A 12,446-nucleotide genomic window follows, 5' to 3' on the forward strand; every position below is an offset into this window, starting at 1 on the left:
CTGTTCCTCAGACTTTAGCACACACCAGAATCACCTACAGAGCTTGTTCAAACAGATGGCTGGGCTAAGAAGTTCCTAGGCAATGTTGATACTGGTGATTTGGGAACTACACATTGCAAGTGTCTGCTTTAAAATTTTGTTGTTTTTTGGCTTAACCTGTTGCCCAAAGCCAATAAGATAATAACTGGAGTTGTGTATATGTTTTTACATTGTTTTTTTCCCAATTCTCATTTTTCCCTTACTCAGTTAATTCATATTAATTCACATTAGTGTCTGTTATTCTGTTAGTTACAGTCCTAACCAAGTAAACATGAAGCACAGTTTGTTTTTTTCTGAAAGTATTCTTTTCTCATTTTTAGGAAGAGAGGGAGATATTTTACCCAATTTTATCTTTTTTCAAAAGATTAAAAATATAATTGGTTGAAAAATACCTATGTAGAACATACATCAGATACAGTTCATACTGTGTTTTGAGAGTATCTTCTTCCTCATTATTAGGAAGAAAAAGATTTTTTGCCCCATTTGTCTTTTTTAAAAAGTTACTGTAAAAATACTGTTTATTATTCAAACAGTTATATAATGTTATACATTTTTTTTTCTAATTCCCCAACCTTTAGTAGTATCCTCTGCATTTGGTTGTTGCTTTTTTTCTTTATATTTTCTATTCCTTTTCATCTTCTTTCTGTGTGCAGTAATGCCCATTTACCTGGTTGTCACATGCATAGGAAATTCAGCAATTTGGAAAAAAAAAACTTGAAAATGAAGTAAAAATTGCTTGTAAATAACCAATTTTGCTGTCATAAGAATTAACGAATTTACTTTTATACAGAAGTTATTATCTGGGTTTCCCAAGGCCAAGAGAGGAGAAGAAGCAATAAGTTAATTGAGGGCTGACAGTATTTTGAAATGACCATTTAAAACAAGAAGGCACAAAAATTAGTTTACAGTTCTCAAGATAGAGCACAATTTTTGGCTTCTCTGTAGGGGCAAGCTACCTTTCTTTAATCTAGAAACTTGTGTGCATTCTGTTTAAAAGATTAATTGTATGACATTTACTCTAAGAACATAAGAGGAGTGCTATATTATAGAAATATGCAGAATATGTTGACTCAAAACATTGTTTTAATTTTGTGAACAATGCACTTTAACTCATTTGCATTTGTCCTTCACTGCCATGTAAATGCAGTATTACTGTATTTTACTGCCTTTATGATGGTCCATTTCAGCTCTTCTTTTCGTTTGCTCATTTTTAGTAACTTTCATTGTATTGTTTTCTCTATACTTATCGCCTTGGTTATCTCCATCTGCTAATCTTATATATGTTTAAATATATTTTCATTATGGCTTTCTTCCTATTCCTTTTGAATTGAGTGTCTCCTGCCTCCCCCCATTGCCTTTCTGTGCCTCTTTTCCACGATCTACCTGCGTTCATCATAACCTTTAAAACTACTTGATGAATGTGATTTTGTTTTCACCTATGTTCTTCTTATATTAATATCAGGTAGCCTATTTAAATTCGAATTTATTTTTCAAAATCAGATATCAAAAAAACAAAGTAAACAACATGTGTTTATACAGAATTTTCAAAGGATAAAACTTACTTTTCAGTTGTTCTCTCAATTTACTTTAACGTATTACTGTAATTCCCATGTGTCTACACTAATTAATGGTCATATCTTCCAAGGCTCACTTGTATAAAATGTGAGACATAGCAGTCACCTACCCTTCAACAAAGCACAGAGGGCTTGCTGAGAACTTAATTCCAGGCTGGACAACAATTATCCATCTTTTCAAGGACATTTTGTTCTCATCTTTGCCCTCTTCTTATTTTTAATGGTATATGTACAAGGAATAGATTAAAAGATAATCATTTTTATTCACTTTGCAGGACAAGTCTTGGGGACTAGATAAAATGGGCAGGAACATTTAATCCTCTGCTTCAAAGACTATGTGCATGGACAGTTACAAGGCAGTTATGGCCAGATATGATTATCGGCTTTGGAATAAAATGCTCCTTGACATTGCTTAAATCTTAGCTGAGAAGAGAGACAATCAGGTTAGTTATTTTGTAGGGTACAGATGTGATGAGTTCCAGAGCTTCATAAGTCATCAGAGTGGTCTTATCAGTAGTATTTTTAATCTGTTTTCCAAATATCCCATTTTCTTGTTATGAATTCAATATGTGTCCCTGTTGTCAGTGTTTATGCATTGCATTTAATTGTATACTTTTACTACATTTTTATTAAAAGTTTTTTTTATCATTATATAGTTCTTTATGTCTGTTTATTCCACACTCATAAGTATATTCTTATTTTTCCATTGGAGGTAAACTCTCTTTTTAGAATACATTTTACCATTAAATTGAAAGAGACTATTAACAATTAAATTTTATATTATATTTTCTTTAATCCCTTTGTTGGAATTTTCAAACATACTGTCTTAGTTATTTGACCCATTTTAATAAGCTTTACATTATAGTTTTCATTAACTATTGATCTTCAGAACTCAGTGCCCTTATTTTTATTTGAAATAGCTATCTCAGTTGGACATAGTAGTAAAGTTTGTGGATTTAATTTATGTAAGAAACATTGTGTCATAATTATTTTGGTGGATTTACAATCTGAGACTGGGAACTTTTTTTTTTCAAATTTGATGACATTTTTATTTTTTGAGGGAATATTTTCCTTTTAAATTCAAAAATAGATAAGATTTTCTTTGTTTTACCACTTTCTTGTTTGGTATTATGAAGATAATTTTACTCTCAAAGAATTGTTTTTCAAGATTATGTTTATTTTTAGGCATTTGCTTTTAAAATGTATACCAATACTTTACAACTTGTTGACTTCAAATTTTTGTTAGAGGGCAACATTCAGGATGAGTAATGTTGGTTAACGTTTTAATATTTTGTTATTTTCTCACCTACATAATTTTCTGTGATGTTACAAATATGTTAATGCTGGCTACCTCTGACTTCTAAAGTTCTAATTTGAACAAAAGGGAGTTAAAATACAAAATTTGTATTAATAATGACATGATGATTGTTTCTATTCTCTTTTTTCCCTCCTAAAATGAATTTGGGAAAAAATTAGAAAATGTGGTCAAGATCATCACAAGGCCAGTCTTCATCAGTGCTTATCAATAAGTCACTCTCAGACTCCTGAGGGATAAACATTTCTTTATACCTTATGGTTGATTTTGTATTCACATATGGTTCATTATTGATTAACATTTCTTATAGAATCAGCATCTCTGGACTTTTCCTCTGAGGAAGGAAATGACATGTGAAATTGCTTTAATTTATAATCAGAGGCTGAAAATAATTTTGCCTCAGGAAATTGAAGTCTTTTTGTTTGGCCTTCAGTTGCTGAAACCATGTAATACTGTGGTTGATAGAACAGGTTCTGGAGTGACTGTCTGAATTCATATTCGTCTCTGCCTTTTACTAGTTGGATAACCTTGGACAAGTCCTTAACATAGCTGGTCTTACTCTCTTTATTTGCAAAGTGGGAAAGAAAAGAGATTAGGAGCTCTTGGGACAATGCTTGGCATTTAGTAAGCTGCTGCTATTTAATGAGAAAAAGGGATAATAGTATTTGCCAATATTTCCCTTCATTTATGGTTTTACTCAGAATTTATTGATTTGCTTATTCTATTTTAATAAAAAGTAATAAGACATGACAGATGGGGAAATCAGAAATAAACAAGTAGATAAACTTTCAAGAACTGCTCTTAAGAAAACGAACAGCATGCATTTTCTTTTCTTTTGCTTTTTTTAATGTATGTTTATTTTCTGATTCTCACTCTGTTGCCCAGGCTGCAGTGCAGTGGCATGGTTTTGTTTCCTTGCAACCCATGCTTCCCAGGCTCAAGCGATCCTTCCACCTCAGCATCCCGAGTAGCTGGGACCACAGGCGCATGCCACTACATCCGGCTAATTTTTTGTAGTTTTTGTAGAGTTGGGATTTTGCCATGTTGCCCATGGCCTTGAACTCGTGAACTCAAGCAGTTTGCATACCATGGCCTCTGAAAGTGCTGGGATTACAACCACACCCAGCCTGCATTTTCATTTTACTTATCTTTTGGCTCTCAGGACCCATGTTCTGTTTATTAAATTCAATAATTATTTTATAATTTTTAACCACACAGATTGTTTCTGGTTTCTGTGGTTAAGATGTGAAAATTTTAGGGCAATCTGGTATTATCAAAGAATAGACCATGTAGTATAAATAATTGCTCTTCTTTTTTGTATTTACATTTTTTTATATTCATTTTTCAGAATTCTTCTAGAGTTTGACCTTTTCATTGCTTTGTACTTTTACTTTGTCTTACTTTACTTTTTCACCGTTGTGTTTTTCATCCCTCCTCCAGATATAAAATCTTTATTCAATTTTCTAGGGTTTGTATATAATAGACTTCTGATGTTCTCGTGGGATTAATTCCCAATAGTTGGTGAAATCTGCAAATAACACTATATCATGTAGTTTTACCCATAAAATAAAGTATAACTTTAAAACGTAATTACTTCTTTGAATATGTCTAGATATGGGTCTAGAATAACTTTTGAAATTTTCTAACTATTTTTTCTTAGATTATTGTCTTTTACGTTCTATCATCGGTTCTGAAAATTAGCTTTCTTTTGGCAGCCAGTTTTTGTAAAGAAACAAGGATTTTAAAAAATACTTTCTAAACATTACATATCTTGAATTTATTAACTTAGTGACTTTGGACAAATTATGTAACTCCTGTGCCTTTCTTCATCTTTTTTTTTTTTTTTTTTTTTTTTTTTTGTATTTTTAGTAGAGACAGGGTTTCACCGTGTTAGCCAGGATGGTCTCGATCTCCTGACCTAGTGATCCACCCGCCTCAGCCTCCCAGAGTGCTGGGATTACAGGCGTGAGCCACCGCGCCCGGCCACCTTTCTTCATCTTTATAGCATAGATGATAATAATCCTTTCTCCTAGTAGTATTGGGAAGCTTAAATGAAATAATTTATCTTTGTTTCCTGAGTCATATAGATGAAATAATTTATGTTAAATATGTAACATACATAAGTCACTCAGTAGTTGTCTAATGTTGTTTGTTGTTGTTGTTATTGTTGTTGTTTTTGAGATGGAGTCTCGCTGTGTTGCCCAGGCTGAGTGCAGTGGCACAGTCTCGGCTTGCTGCAACCTCCCCCTCCTGAGTTCAAGTGATTTTCCTGCCTCAGCCTCCTGAGTAGCTGGGACTGCAGGCATGTGCTACCACACCCAGCTAATTTTTGTATTTTTAGGAGAGATGGTGTTTCATCATGTTAGCCAGGCTAGTCTTGAACTCCTGACCTCGGGCAATCTGCCCACCTTGGCCTCCCAAAGCACTGAGATTACAGGCCTGAGCAACCGTGCCCAGCCCAATGTTGTGATTTTTTTTTTTTTTTTTAATTTAAGTTCTAGGGTACATGTGCACAACGTGCAGGTTTGTTACATAGGTATGCATGTACCATGTTGGTTTGCTGCATCCATTAGCTTGTCATTTACATTAGGTATTTCTCCTAATGCTATCCCTTCCCCCTCCCCCCACCCCACGATAGGCCCTGGTGTGTGACGTTCCCCACCCTGTGTCCAAGTGTTCTCATTGTTCAGTTCCCACCTATGAGTGAGAACATGCGGTGTTTAGTTTTCTGTCCTTGTGATAGTTTGCTGAGAATGATGATTTCCAGCTTCATCCACGCCCCTGCAGAGGACATGAACTCATCCTTTTTTATGGCTGCAGAGTATTCCATGGTGTATATGTGCCACATTTTCTTAATCCAGCCTATTATTGATGGACATTTGGGTTGGTTCCAAGTCTTTGCTTTTGTGAATATTGTTGCAGTAAATATACATATGCATATGTCTTTATAGTAGCATGATTTAGAATCCTTTGGGTATATACCCAGTAATGGGATTGCTGGGTCAAATGGTATTTCTAGTTCTAGATCATTGGGGAATCGCCACACTGTCTTCCACAATGGTTGAACTAGTTTACACTCCCACTGACAGTGTAAAAGCATTCCTGTGTCTCTACATCCTCTGGCATCTGTTGTTTCCTGACTTTTTATTGATCGCCTTTCTACCTGGTGTGAGATGGTATCTTATTGTGGTTTTGATTTGCATTTCTCCAATGACCAGTGATGATGAGCATTTTTTCATGTGTCTGTTGGCTGCATAAATGTCTTCTTTTGAGAAATGTCTGTTCATATCCTTGTGATTTTAATATAGAGAACAGCTAAGCTTATTTGGTTTGGTTGTAAAGAGGGCACAGAACTTGAAAAATTTTTTAACATATTTTTCGTTTTCATATTGTACACTAGAATATTTTCAGTATATATAAAATTACATATACTACTTATAGAGAATTCAGAAAAAGAAAAGTACAAAAATAAAAATTCTCTATAATGGTACCATCTTATGACTATGCCATAACTTGTTATTTTAAGTTTCTTTGTCATGTATATTTGTGAAGCTTTTTGGTTTTATTTTTAAACAAGTGTTCTGATCAATTTTTTGACTTTTTTTTGCTTTTAATTTTTTAAAATCATGCCTCATTTTCTAAAATTTAGATGCTATTTAATTCTGTTTCTGCCGTTTGAATTTTTTGTCTTTCTCTTTTATATCCCCTATTATCTTTTGTTTTCTTTCTTAATTTCTTTCCTTTTTGCGTAGCATATTTTTTGATAGTTTCCATCTGTGTGTTCATGTGTTCTCATCATTTAGCTCCCACTTATAAGTAAGAACATGAGGTATTTGGTTTTCTCTTCCTGCATTAGTTTGCTAAGGATAATGGCCTCCATCTCCATCCATGTCCCTGCAAAAGACACGATCTTGTTCTTTTTTATGGCTGCAAAGCCTTCCATGGTGTATATGTACCACATTTTCTTTAACCAGTCTACCATTGCTGGGCATTAAGGTTGATTCCATGTCTTTACCATTATGAATAGTACTGCAGTGAACATATGCATCCATTGTGTCTTTATGATAGAATGATTTATATTCCTTTGGGCGTTGTATTAGTCTGTTTTCATACTGCTATAAAGAATTCCCCTAGACTGGGTAATTCATAAAGGCAAGAGATTTAATTGACACACAGTTCTGCATTGCTAGGGAAGCCTCAGGAAACTTATAATCATGGCAGAAGGCAAAGGAGAAGCAGGCACATTCTTCACAGGGCAGCTGGATGGGAGTGAGTGCAAGCAGGAGAAATGCCAGAGGCGTATAAAACCGTCAGATCTCAGGCCAGGTGCAGTGGCTCAAGCCTGTAATCCCAGCACTTTGGGAGGCCGAGACAGGTGGATTACTTGAGGTCAGGAGTTCAAGACTAGCCGGCCAACATGGTGAAACCTATCTCTACTAAAAATACAAAATTAGCTGGGCGTGGTGGTGCGTGCCTGTAATCCCAGCTACAAGGCTGAGGCAGAAGAATCACTTGAACCTGGGAGGTGGAGGTTGCAGTGAGTCAAGATTGCACCACTGCACTCTAGACTGGGCAACAGAGCAAGACTCCGTCTCAGAAAGAAAAAATAAAAATAACCTAGCTGGGCATGGTGGTGTGCACCTGTAATCCCAGCTACTCTGGAGGCTGAGGCAGGAGGATCACTTGAACCCAGAGGGCGGAGGTTGCAGTGAGCTGAGATCACGCCACTGCACTCACAGCCTTGGTGACACAGTGAGACTCCACCTCAAAAAACAAACAAACAAAACATCCCATCAGATCTTGTGAGAACTCACTGTCGGCTGGATGCAGTGGCTCACGCCTGTAATGCTAGCACTTTTAGAGGCCGAAGAGGGCAGATCATTCGAGACCAGCCTGGCCAACATGGTGAAAGCCTCGTCTCTACTCAAAATACAAAAATTAGCTGGACTGGTGGTGGGCGCCTGCAATTTCAGCTACTAGGAAGGCTGAGGCACGAGAATCACTTGAACCAGGGAGGCGGGAGTTGCATTGAGCCGAGGTCACACCACTGCACTCCCGTCTGGGTGACAGAATGAGACTCCATCTCAAAAAATAAAAAAAAAATTCAAAGAACTCACTATCATGAGAACAGCATGTGGGAAACTGCCCCCATGATCCCAGTTACCTCCACCTGGTCCCGCTTTGGCATGTGGCGATTATGGGGATTACAATTCGAGGTAAGATTTGGGTGGAGACACAGAGCCAAACTGTATCAGGTATATACCCAGTAATGGGATTGATGGGTCGAATGGTAGTTCTGTTTTTAGGTCTTTGTGGAACTGCCACACTGCTTACTAGAAAAACTGTTTTTTAAGAGATAAATTGATTTGTTAAATCTATGTCATTTGGAAACTGGTAGTTTGTCATAAGATCCCTTTTAAAAAAAATAAGCATTGTAAAAATAAAGTACTATAATCACCTCTCTTAAAAAATCTAGTTTGTTCCACTATATCAGACATAATTCCAAGGTGTATAATAATAGTTTTCAAAGCTATAATAGGTGTCACTAAATATAAATGCAGTTTTTTACTTTTCAGTTTTATGTTTAGCAAGACAGAAATGCAAATTGTTGGTTATTGATTAAAAGGGTCAGTGTCCTCTGACTTCGTTTTAAGCATCCCATTTCCTGATGAACTCTCCTTTTGTTCCAATGTTTTCTTCTGTGTTTCCACTCTACTGTTTTTTTAATTGTGATTTTAAATACTTTGACACTATATTTTTAATGTTCTTCACACTCTTCATGTCCTCACTGCCTTTATTTTTCCCACTTAGATTTTATCATTCTTTATTATAATCACATCCTCCTTCATACCGTCAACTTCCTTGCTTCTGTCTTCCTCTTTCATATTCCGTAGGAAAACCCCGTGCAACCATCTGTCCAATACCTGCAGCAGAGCTGAAAGTGGCTGGAGAAAAATACATACCATAAGGGCTGGGCTTTACCTTTTTTTTTTTTTTTCCAAGTGGTCCTTTAATGCTGCCTAGCAATCCTCTTAGTGTATTATACTCCAGGGTTATTTCCACATCCTAACAAAATTGTTTTATACTTTCTTCTCAAAGCTACATTTCTTATCCAGTCTTCACATTTAGCTGATTATCTTGCCTGTTTAATTGGGATAGTCGAAAGAGAATCCTTCAGGGATTAAACCTACCTACCTATCTAGCTGCAGACTCATAGCCTCTATCCGTTTTCTTAACTACAGTGGCCTCTAAGGCCAATCCTTGTACTTGTGCAGTGAATCTGATCCCTTTTCACCTTCTCAAGAACTTTGTCTCAAGTTATTCTCACTCTCATTACTTCAAAATTTCCTTCTTTTATTAGATAACTCTTATTATTTTGCTAACAGCTCCCATCTTTTAGGAACCCTTTGTGTCAGTCTGGGTTCCCCCAGAGAAACAGACCTAAGAGATATTCTTACATCTCTCTCTGTCTCTCTCTGTCTCACACACATACACACACACACACACACACGTACACACGTTTCACTGATGTGGCTCAGCACAATTGTGGGAACTTGCAAATCGGAAATTTGTAGGGTAGTCCAGCAAGCTGGAAATCAGACAGGAGTCACGCAGTCTTGAGTCTGAGATCTGTGGAGCAGGCTAGAAGCTCAGGATTTTATTTACTTATTTATTTATTTTAGAGGCAGGGTCTCACTCTGTCACCCAGGCTGAAGTGCAGTGGCACAGTCGTAGATTACTGCAACCTTGAACTCCTGGGTTTATGTAATCCTCCCACCTCGGCCTCCCCAGTAGCTGAGACTACAGGTGCACGTCTCAATACCCAGATAATTTTTAAATTTTTTGTAGAGATAGAGTCTTGCTATGTTATCCAGGCTGGTCTTGAACTCCTGACCTCAAGTCATCCTTTCACCTCTGCCTCCCAAAGCACTGGGATTACAGATGTGAGCCATCATGCTCAGCCTAGGACTTTATGTTGCAGCCTTGAGGCAAACATTTCCTCTCTAGAAAACCTATTTTTTTCTCTTAAGCTTTCAACTGATTGCATGAGACCCACTCACACTATTGAGGGTAATCTCCTTTATTTAAAGGAGATTGTAGATGTTAACCATACAAAATATCTACAAAATTCCTTCAAGCTGATACCTGCATTAGTGTTTGATTAAGTAATTGACCGTGATAGTCTAGCCATGCCTGGACACATAAGACTAACTGTTGCACTGTACCTTGTTTCCTCACGTCCCTCTAGCCCCAGTCTCATTTTTCTCCTTTTCTTTATAGCAAATCTCAGAATTATTTATATTCACTCTCTCCACTCGGTCCTCTCCTATTAGGTTTCTGTCTCTGCCACTTCACTACCTCTCCTGTTGAGGTCAGCAGTTACCTTCTTATTGCCCAAGTCAGTGAGCAGCTCCAGTTGTCATCTTTTTTTCTTTGGAAAGACACAGCTACCTTTTTTTCTTCTTGGAACACTGTCTTCCCTTGTTTTCTGGAATACCACATTGTCCTGGTGATTTTAGAAAGCTAAACTGCAAATACTGAGTTATCTTGACACTCAATCTTCAGACAATTTTTTAATGTATTCACTGCTTATTGAATAAAGTGAAAACCAATTTCATAGACATTATTTTTATTAAAAAATAGTGATGAGGAGGAAAATAATAGTCACATGATTTAAAATTCAAAGTAGACCAGGTGCTATGGTTCATCCCTGTAATCCCAACACTTTGGGAGGCTGATGTGGGAGAATCACTTGACGCCAGGAGTTCAAGACCAACCTCGGCAATATAGTGGGACCCCCATCTCTACAAATTTTTTTTTTTTTTTTAAATTAGCTGGGCATGGTGGTAGCTGTAGTCCCAGCTACTGAGAAGGCTGAGATGAGAGGATCACTTGAGCCTGGTGGGGGTCAAGGCTGCAGGGAGCTTTGATTGCACCACTGTGCTCGTTCTGAGTGACAGAGCAAGACCTTGTCTCAAAAGAGAAAAAAAAGGTAAAAAAGTTTTGTATGGTGAAATGTTACTCTTTCACCCCTGTCTCCGACCTTCAAATTAACTTCCTTGAAGACAACCAAAGTTGCCAGTTTCTTATGTTTTTCTAAACGTGTTATATGCAAATAATAGCAAATACACATTCAGTGAGAGGCAATATGGTGTGTTTAAGAGCTGGGACTATGGAGCAAGGCTGCCTGTACTCCAATTCTATGTCCACCAGTTGCTATGTAACCATCAAGTCTTTTAGCTGATCTATGCCTCATAGATTTGTGAGTTGTGAATGAATAAGTGTGTTTATACGGCTTGGAAGAGCGACTGGAACGTAAAAATAAATAATACATTCTTTTGCACAAATGATAGCATATACACACTGTAAGGCTATCTTCTCTGTATTTTTCCATTAACAAATATCTTGGTGATCTTTTGTTTACAACACACAAATAATACCACCTTTTTCTAATTTCCATCTAGTTTTATGGTTCTGAATACCAGTGTCTTTGATAATGACTTCCAAATGTGTATCTACTAGACATTTCTACTTACATAAATAATAAAAATATTTCTAATCATCTTTGCCCTTTCTGTTTATCTCATTTCCTTCATTGTAATCTAACAAATTCTTTCAGCAGTATTTTCTTTTTCTTTCTTTCTTTTTTTTTTTTTTTGAGGTGGAGTCTTGCTGTGTCTCACAGGCTGGAGTGCAGTGGTGCAGTCTCAGCACACTGCAATCTCTACCTCCTGGGTTCAACTGATTCTCCTGCCTCAGCCTCCCGAGTAGCTGGGATTACTGGCGTGCGTCACCACATCCGGGAAAATTTGTTTGTTTGTTGTTGTTGTTGTTGTTTTGTTTTATTTTTGTATTTTTAGTAGTGATGGGGTTTCACCATGTTGGCCAGGCTGGTCTTGAACTCCTGACTTCCAGTGATCCACCCACCTCAGCCTCCCAAAGTGCTGGGATTACAGGCATGGGCCCCCTCGCCTGGCCTGGTATTTTCAAATACACTTCATATCTAACAGTTTCTCTCTACCTATTGCTGCCACCTTAATCTAAGCCAGCATCATTTCACTGAGTTGCCAAAGGCAAAAATCTAAGACTCATTATTGCTAACTTTGAGCAAAATATTTTCAGCTCTGCCTCACTGCTCCTATTTAGTCTCCCTTCTAGTTTTACTCTCCTATACTCTGGTCACACATCAGTTTAAAATCTAATTCAGACTATTTCACATCACTCCACATTCTCTAGGAGATCTTACCCTGCTTAGATTTAATTCATGAGCCTTAAGGAGAGGATAGGTTGACTGGATCCTAGTAACACTCTTATAATCTGGCCTCTTCTTTCCTTTTAAGTATCCTCTTCTGCCTCTGACTACCTCTGTGCTCCAACCAGACTAAATACTATACTCTGTAGTGAGTACCTTCCTCCCAACAGTTTACCTTATAACTGTCCCTGGAAAGCTGTGCTGCTGTGGAATCACGTGACCGTTCCTTCGCTTCATGCTCAAATGTCAAGGTCTCAGAGAGGCC

General features: G+C 37.1%; 1 protein-coding gene across 3 annotated transcripts in view; it reads left to right on the forward strand.

The window, feature by feature from the left end:
• The window catches only part of STAG1 (stromal antigen 1), a 417,686-nt gene that overhangs the window by 230,349 nt on the left and 174,891 nt on the right, over window positions 1–12,446 (forward strand). Inside the window, exon 1 of one of the 3 annotated variants that reach the window (XM_030816778.1) lies at window positions 1,916–2,056. The exons of the other annotated variants lie outside the window; for them this stretch is intronic. The gene's annotated coding sequence lies outside the window, so the exon portion shown is untranslated. Of the gene's footprint in view, window positions 1–1,915; window positions 2,057–12,446 lie in introns of those variants that run through there. 3 annotated transcript variants of the gene reach the window in all.

Source organism: Nomascus leucogenys, chromosome 8 (assembly GCF_006542625.1).
Source record: "Nomascus leucogenys isolate Asia chromosome 8, Asia_NLE_v1, whole genome shotgun sequence".
NCBI classification, from domain to species: domain Eukaryota; kingdom Metazoa; phylum Chordata; class Mammalia; order Primates; family Hylobatidae; genus Nomascus; species Nomascus leucogenys.